Source organism: Piliocolobus tephrosceles, chromosome 12, assembly GCF_002776525.5.
Source record: "Piliocolobus tephrosceles isolate RC106 chromosome 12, ASM277652v3, whole genome shotgun sequence".
NCBI classification, from domain to species: Eukaryota; Metazoa; Chordata; class Mammalia; order Primates; family Cercopithecidae; genus Piliocolobus; species Piliocolobus tephrosceles.
The window spans coordinates 91,951,583-91,959,908 of NC_045445.1; the positions used below are offsets into that span (position 1 = coordinate 91,951,583).

General features: G+C 39.4%; 1 pseudogene; it reads right to left on the reverse strand.

Moving 5' to 3' along the window:
• Nucleotides 1-2,621: 2,621 nt before the first annotated feature.
• On the reverse strand, nucleotides 2,622-3,589 carry LOC111532479 (annotated as a pseudogene).
• Nucleotides 3,590-8,326: the final 4,737 nt, after the last annotated feature.

Below are 8,326 nucleotides of genomic sequence, written 5' to 3' on the forward strand. Positions count from 1 at the left end.
ATCCCATTACTGGTGATACACCCAAAGGATTCTAAATCATGCTACTATAAAGACGCATGCACATGTATGTTTATTGTGGCACTATTCACCACAGCAAAGACTTGGAACCAACCCAAATATCCATCAATGATAGACTGGATTAAGAAAATGTGGCACATATACACCATGGAATACTATGCAGCCAGAAAAAAGGATGAGTTCATGTCCTTTGTAGGGACATGGATGAAGCTGGAAACCATCATTCTCAGCAATCTATCACAAGGACAGAAAACCAAACACCGCATGTTCTCACTCATAGGTGGGAATTGAACAATGAGAACACTTGGACACAGGGTGGGGAAAATCACACACTGGGGACTGTTGTGGGGGTGGGGGGATAACATTAGGAGGAATACCTAATGTAAATGACGAGTTAATGGGTGCAGCACACCAACCTAGCACATGTATACATATGTAACAAACCTGTACGTTGTGCACATGTACCCTAGAACTTAAAGTATAATAATAAAAAAAAAGGAAAAAAATAAAATAAGGTACCTGCACAAGGTCTGACCCCTCTAACTGAATCCAATCCATTTAATTATCAAGTCCAATTTGATCCTGGATGCAGTCCAGTCTAAGTATTGCTCAAATAAACTCAGAGAACTCAGAACACATGTTAGTGAAGCTCCAAATCTGAGAGAAAACTCACCCACGACCTTCAGTTACAATCAAGAGAGCAGTGAGCACAACTGGTTCCACAGTCACCTCATCTGGTCGACTGGTGTTCCTGGGGTTCACAGAGTTTTCTTCAAATCCAACTTCTGATACCAGATCTGCTAAAAGGAAACTTCTGACAAATTAACTGTAACAGAGTTTAATTGAACTAGAAAAAAGAAAAGATTCATAAATTGGGCACCTTCCAGAGTCACAGTAGATTCAGAGGGATTCCAGGGATGCCTCATGGTCACAACAAATTCATAGACAAAAAACAAAAGGGAAAGTGACGTACAGAAATCAGAAGCGAGGTCCAGAAACAGCTGGATTGGTTACAGGTTGGTGTTTGCCTTATTTGGACACAGTTTAAACACTTGGCATTGTATGAGTGGTTGAAGTATGGCTGCTGGGATTGGCCAAGACTCAGCTTTTGTTAGAGACACATACTCCTAAGTTTTCAATCTCGTCTACCTATTAAGTTAGGTTATGGTTTGTCCACAAGGACTCAAATATAGAAATACTAAATATGGTCCTTCGCAGGCCATATTTAGTTGGCTTTAGCATCACTTAAAAGAGAGAGCTAACCTATGAATATGCAAAGCATACAGAGTGATACAATGGACTCTAGAATATCAAAAGGGAGAATGTAGGAGAGCCAGGATATAAAACTACACATTAGGTACAATGCACACTACATAGGTGATGGGTACACTAGAATCTCAGAATTCACCATTATATAATTTATCCACATAAACAAAATCCACCTGCATCCCAAGAGCTATTGACATAATTAAAAATTTTCCAGACATCATAGATAATGAACAAGGATGGCATTGTTCATTGTGTAAAGGGAAATATGTCCCTTACACAATGTTGAGCTCTTGAAATAGGTGTTCAATAAACCTTTCACTGTCTTTACTGATCTCAGGCTCCAGGCCTCACAGACTACCACAATGTCTAACTTAAACAAAGTCACATTCACTTAGATAAAATAGGCATATTTTAATTGTCAGTCAAGCATTATGAGTACATTTTATTAAAGAGTCTGACTTTATTTTTGATGTTTGATGACTGACATCTTTCAGGTCTCACATATCCCTGTTTCTCTCTTCCCACACATCTGGGCAAAACAGCAAGAAAGCCTGGGTGCTCACTTCCTTGGGCACCTGGGGTGACATTAAGCCATGAAAAGTCCTGATTGATTCCTGTGAAATAAATATCCACATTTTACCTTAATATGTGATATTGTCTTTTTCCCTGAAGTTAATAATTGTCTTAATATGTAATTGCTATATTTTCTATGTACCTACCATAAGTTTATCCCCAAGACCTTGAGTGTACTAAAATGAATTGCAATACTTTCAAGTATATGAGATGAGCTATGATCTATTTTCTTTTGAAAAATCTCTTTGAGACCTTAATTTGTTGCTCCAATCTGAACTAATTTTTCTCCAGGCTTGAATTGAAGCACAGCTGATGCCTAGGGCTTTCCCATCTCCTCAGTCTAAAAATGCCTTTCTTTTTCTTTCTCTTTTCTCAATTCTAGGCAGCCTCCCTTAAGGTTAGAGACATTCCCAAAAGATGTTGCTTTTGCTTAAACATATAGTACACTGCAGACAATTGTAAACGTTTCTTCTTAATACATTTTATAAACTATTTCCAATAGTTTTAGTATATTTTATTATTTTTCATTTGAGTATATATTTATTTAAAATGCAGCAGTAACAACATGATAATAAATTGTCATTTACAAATATGTACCAAGAAGCACATACTCTTTGATATGTTTTCTTTACATGTAATTTAAGTACAGCATTATTATTATTTGGTACCAGAGCCAGAGATGCTATTTAGATTCTTGAGCTTTGGCACATTTAGTAACATCAAAATGATTTTCTAGTCAGGCAAAGAAAAGAACTTCAAAACTAGTTTATTGTCCAATACTTCAGAAGTAGTTCCTTTGCAGTAAGATCCATCTCCTTACATGAGAAATCATTAATAGGGAGAACTTAAACTTTCAGGTCTCATTCTTGATTATCACAGCAGAGCAGCAGATCATCAGGAATACCATAAGAGCTGCCATTAGAGGTAACACCCAGGGACATAAACTCACCCTCTGGTGTTTCAAACCAAATATCTCTGACAGTCAGAGATAGCTTTCATGGTAGACATTGCACTGGATAGTATTCAAGCTTTGATGACAGCAGCATCATGCTGCTGTAGGCATGATGAATTCTCCCTGAGCCAACTGTCATCTTTCAGAGCTTCATAAACACTAATTTCCTTTTCTTGCAATTTCTCTTTGGCATGGTTGACATATGGATACTGAATTGAGGAATTGTCCCTCTAGATAATGACATTCGTTACATTTTCAGCAGTCACACAAAGTTTAAGAGTGATTTGAGCTTCATCTCGGTTGTGATTCAAATGAATCAATCAACTTGAGTTCTCCTTGGGGATAGATGGAGCTGACATGAAGAAAATCAGGCAGTTGGTATTAACTGGATTTTCCATTACGATAAATTTAACTAACATCTTGGTATATTTCTTCAAGGCTGCATCTTGGCATTTGAAGATATTCACATGTGCTTTAAGTAAATCTTTCTTCTCCATGCCTTTCCTTCTTGGAGACCACAAAAATGGCCACATCCAAGTCTTTGAAGACCAGCTCTTCTTTGTCAGCTGCAATGATATCTTTCCAAAGGGAAAGGGCACAGTCTTGCAGTTTCATTAGGACACCATCCAGGACACTCATCATAGGGGTGATACACATCAGCAAAAGAATTGTAGGCTGGTTTTTATCAGAGACTCATCTATTTCCAATACTGTACAGCACTAAATATGCAATTTGACCAGCTGCTTCTTTCACAAGGACCCTGATTGGTTCAGACATAACTGGGAACATGGAGTACAAATTCAGCACCTGCAAAATGAGCCTCATTGATAGAGGTGACCTGACTCCCTCTGTGGGAGGAAGTCAGGTCACTTCTACCATGGAATCAACTCCCATTTTTGTGACATCACTGCCTAATGATTCTATTAAATAGATTTTGTCAATGTACAGAAAAATATAATACAATGTGACTTTTTCCAGTGGTAGTTATAACATGTTTTCTGACAATAGTTCTCCCTCCCTACATACCAAGTGTAAAAAAGGTATCATCAACATATGACTAAAGTAAGAAGAACAATAAAGTAAGAGATTTACATTTGCTAAAAAGCATTCCAGAATTAGGTTGCCTTTTCATGGACATATTATACAAAGCATCAAGTAGTCACAATTGAGTGGAAATTCTGAAGATGCTCAAACACCACAGAGGAGTGCCTATAATATATAGACCATGCATACTTTTATTTTGTTCAATTAAATTATTATTATTTTAACATTATAATGTACATTATTTAGGAAATCAAACAGTCCTACAGAATTATAATGAGAAAGAGCAGCCCCATGCCTCACTACTGCCTACACTGAAATGTCACTCCCTAGAAACAACCACAGTCCACTATTTAAGCATATTTTGTTATGTGTCCAAAACATATCCTTATACCCCTCTTCATTATTCACTTTTAGGACAAGAGGAGATAGTAACAGGTAGTGGATAAATTCTTATTTGTTTATTCCCTTTGTGTCTCTGTTTCCTTTTCTGTAAAATGGAGACAAGAATACAGCACAGGTTTATTTGAGGATTCAGTGATTTGACACTTCTATAACACTTAGAAAAACACAATGTCACAATAATAATTGTTTAATAAATCTCAAGTTTTGTCATTTATTTACAGTTAATTAACATAACGTTTGAATTCTTATGGTATCCCTTTTCCCACTGTCTTAGTCCGTTTGTGCTACAGTAAGAAAGTACCTAATACTGGATAATTAATAAAGAATATACATATATTTCTTATAATTCTTGATGCCAGAAAGTCCAAGATTAAAGTGCCAGCAGTTTTGTTGTCTGGTGAGGCAGCTCTCTGCTTCCAAGATAATGCCTTTTTGCTGCATCATCCAGAGAGCATTCAAACTATGTCCTCACATGATCAAGAGCAAAAGTAGCGAAAGCGCTAAGCAAATATTTGAAGCCTCTTTTTTAAGTGCATTAATCCCATTAACAAGGGCAGAGCCCATGTGACTTAATCATTTTCCAAAAGACCCCACATTGTAATACCATCACCTTGGCGTTTAAATTCCAACATTTGAATTTTGGAGGGACAGTTTCATTGAAACCATAGTACTCATCTACACACACGTAAACATACTTATTCTCTCATATTTCCAATATAAATATGTATTTGTTTGTATTTAAATTTCTACTAATTATTTAGAATATTTACAATGAGACATGGAGAAAATTGGGGCTGGGTGTGGTGGCACACACCTGTAATCCTAGCAGTTTGGGAGACTGAGGCAGGCAGATCACTTGAGGTCAGGAGTTCGAGACCAGCCTGGCCAACATGGCAAAACCCTGTTTCTACAGAAAAATACTAAAGTTATCCAGGCTTGATGGCACATGCCTGTAATCCCAGCTACTCAGAAGGCTGAGGCATGAAAATTACTTGAACCTGGGAGGCGGAGGTCACAGTGAGCTGAGATTGTGCAACTGCACTCTAGCCTGGGTGACAGAGCGAGACTTTGTCTCAACAAAAAAGAAAGAAAGAAAAAGACAAAAAGAAAAAGAAAAAATTTGGACAACATTTCTTTCTTGCCAATATTTGGTTTTTCCTAATAAAATGCCTTTTTAGTTCATTTGCTTAGCATTCTCTGAGCATTCTCCTCAGTAATGCCAGTTGTCTGCCACACATCGTGTAAACATCATCTCAAAACAATCAAATACATCTCCTGTCTCTTCATGTTCATTTCTTCTCACAATAAATATCCCTTGAAGAAACTTCTGTCTTCCTACTCCAATTTGTAAGAGTTTCAGTAGGTCTACTGTTGTCCTAGGATTTCTTTTTTCACACACCTCGGGCTTCCTTTCACCTCTAATAATGGTCCCTAATTCCATGTTGTTCTTTTCCTTGGCGTGTTCACAATTGTTAGAATGACACTGAATGTCTCAGTTTATTCCTTGTGCTATAAAGAATACCACAAACTGGGTAATTTATAAATAATAGAAATTTATTTATCACATTTCTGGAGCTGGGAAGTCAAAGATCAAGAGACTAGCAGATTTAATGTCTCTTAAGGATTTCCTCTGCAACTAATATTGTGCCTTCATTCTACATCTTCCAGAGGGGATAAATAATGTGTCCTTTCATGGTGGAAGGGCAATAAACGAATAGGCCACTCCCTTCAACCTCTTTTATAAAAGCACTATTCTCACTGATAACAATGGATACCTTATTACTTAATCACTTCTCCTAAAACCCCACCTATTGTCACATTGGATATTAGGTCCCAGTATATGAATTTTGTAGTGAAATATCTATTTAAATCATAACATTCTACCCCGTCCCCCTAAATGTGTGTCTTTTTTATATTCAAAATACAGTCAATACATCCCAATAGTCTTCCAAAATTGACACTTTCTCTAGCACTAACTCAAAAGTCTAAAGTCCACAGCCTCGTATAAATATTATCTAAATCAGTTAGGAAACACAAAGGTGTATTTTATCCTGAGACAAATTGTCCTTCACTTGTGAGCTTGTGAAACAAAACAAGCTGTAGGCTTCCCAGAATACAATGATGGGAAAGACAGGATAAGCATTCTCATTCGAAAAGGAAGAAATAGGAAAGGAGAAAGGGGTAACATCTCCTAAGTAAGTCCAAAATCCAACAGTGCAAAAAACATTAAATCTTAGGCTGGAGAAAAATCTTCTTAGACCCTATGTCCTGCCTTCTGGACATACGTGGGTGGGTATTGGTTGGGCCTCCAAGACTTTAGGAAGCCCAAACATAATGGCTTTGCTGGGAGCAGCCCAACCAGCAGTTCCTAGGGGTTAGAGTTGGGTGCCTACAACTTTCCCATGCTGTGGTGACTCCCATGCACATTGGTGACTCTATAGTTCTGGAGTTTCAGAAGCAACCCTGCCCCCATAACTCCACTAAGCACTGCCCCATTAGGGATTTTCTGCAGTGGTCATGATTCTCTGGCTCTGCTGGGCATTGCCCTAGAAGAGACCCTCTGTGATGGCATCACTCCCATAGTTCCACTAGAAATTGCCCTAGTAGGGAATAGCTGTGGAAGTCCTGCCCTTGTGGAAGTTCTCCGCCTGAACCCTGAGAGTCCCTGATGCATAATTTGAAATCTGGATGGAGGTAGCCTAGATACCTCCAGAGTTCTTGTGCTTCATGGGCCTGTAGGATTTCTATGTTATAGTTTTAATTTAGATATCCTTATTGTCTGAGAAACCTTAGTTTTTCTCTTAAGACATTAAACTTACTGAATGAAACCCACTCATATTATGGAGGGTAATCTGATTTATTGAAAGCCAATTGATTTTTAACGTTAATTACCTCTACAAAATACCTCCACAGCAAAATCTAGAATACGGTTTGTGCCAGAAAAATAGGCTTCATATTCAAGCCAATTTAACACATAAAATTACCTATCACTGTCTATGGCCATGCTACCCTGAACGTGTCTGACCTTGTCTGATCTCGGAAAATTACCCATCACACTTTCATACTAGCACTATGCAACCATATACTAGTCCTGTACTAGCCTCATACTGGTGTTTTCATGGGCAAAAAAGTAGGTGATCTGATGAATTCTGATCACAGTTGTATGCATCAAACACCTAACAGGTTCTGAAATGTCTCTGACCTTTAGCCTCTTGGGCTTGCCTATCTCCAGGCAGAGACAGAAAGAAAAAAAAAAAAAACAAAAACGAACTATGGTGGCAAGATGGCTGAATAGGAACAGCCCCAGTATCCAACTCACAGTGCGAGCGACATCGAAGACCTGTGATTTCTGCATTTTCAACTGAGGTACGGGGTTCATCTCACTAGGGAATGCGGGACAATCGGTGCCAGTCAGCTGCTGCAGCCTGATCAGCAAGAGCTGAAGGAGGGCGAGGCATCGCCTCACCTGGGAAGTGCAAGGGGGAAGGGAATCACTTTTCCTAGCCAGGGGAACTGAGACACACAACACATGGAAAATCGGGTAAATCCCACCCCAAACCTGCACTTTAAGCAAACGGGCACACCAGGAGATTATATCCCACACCTGGCCAGGAGGGTCCCATGCCCACGGAGCCTCCCTCATTGCTAGCACAGCAGTCTGCAATCTAACCACAAGGCAGCACCGAGGTGGGGAGAGGGGCGCCCGCCATTGCCAGTCTCTGTAGATTCCACCTCTGGGAACAGGGCACAGCTAAACAACAACAAAAACAGCAACAAAAGCAGCAGAAACCCCTGCAGATGCAAACGACTCTGTCTGACAGCTTTGCAGAGAGCAGTGGATCTCCCAACACGGAGGTTGAGATCTGAGAAGGGGCAGGCTGCCTGCTCAAGTGGGTCCCTGACCCCTGAGTAGCCTAACTGGGAGACATCCCCCACTAGGGGCAGTCTGACACCCCACACCTCACAGGGTGGAGTACACCCCTGAGAGGAAGCTTCCAAAGCAAGAATCAGACAGGTGCACTCGCTGTTCAGCAATATTCTATCTTCTGCAACCTCTGCTGCTGATAC